Raw genomic sequence first — 820 nt, 5'->3', positions numbered from 1 at the left:
GGGGAGTGGTCAGTCTGTAACATGACACCAGGGGAGTGGTCAGTCTGTCTAGGATTACAAACACAGGTCCTATCAATAGATAAATCAATAAATAGACACAAAATCAATAAATACTTAGACATCAGGGTTTCCATGGCAAGATGAGATAATGGCACATTACAGTTGCATTCTGGGTAAATACAGAGCTGAGTTTTAGCTGGTTACAGTGCTAACAATCATGCTGTTTTACATTTTAGAGGGCAAACAGTTTGCACCAGTATAACATCCCAGGTGTTGGCTGACCTGATGCTAACTGTTTGCTGAACATTTCGCAAAGCTTATCTCCCATCACAAAATCGAAAGCAAACACACCTGAGTCGACCAGCCAAACAGATGTCCGCTTTACCTGTGGGGGAGTGAGGTGTGAGAGCAGGGCTTCTTTAAGTAGAAGCATCAGACGGCTGATTTATGGTGAAAGTTCTTCTGAGGTCAACCAGCTGCGGTTGTCTGTTGCCGTGGGAACATGTTGATGGTATCACAGAAGTGCTCCTGTCTCTGTCTCACCTGTCTGTGTCTCACCTGTCCTTCTCGCTCTTGCCCATGTTGTTTAAATGTTTGTGTGAAAATGTTGCCACAGAAACTTTCAACTAAAAATAACCATATCATTAAGCTAATGCTAACTGTTCAGAAGCTAACTCGGCTACTGGCCCCGCCCCCAGGCAGACAGACAGGTGCGCTCTGTGTGTGTGTGTGTGTGTGTGTGTGTGTGTGTGTGTGTGTGTACAAGTGTACATGCATGAGTGTGTGTGTGAGTGTAAATCCTCATTTCCATTACGTCCAC

The sequence above is a fragment of the Stegastes partitus genome, unplaced genomic scaffold, assembly GCF_000690725.1.
Source record: "Stegastes partitus isolate 25-593 unplaced genomic scaffold, Stegastes_partitus-1.0.2 Scaffold2459, whole genome shotgun sequence".
Classification (NCBI taxonomy): Eukaryota; Metazoa; Chordata; class Actinopteri; family Pomacentridae; genus Stegastes; species Stegastes partitus.
The sequence above is the reverse complement of the archived record's forward strand: the minus strand, read 5'-3'. Positions refer to the sequence as shown.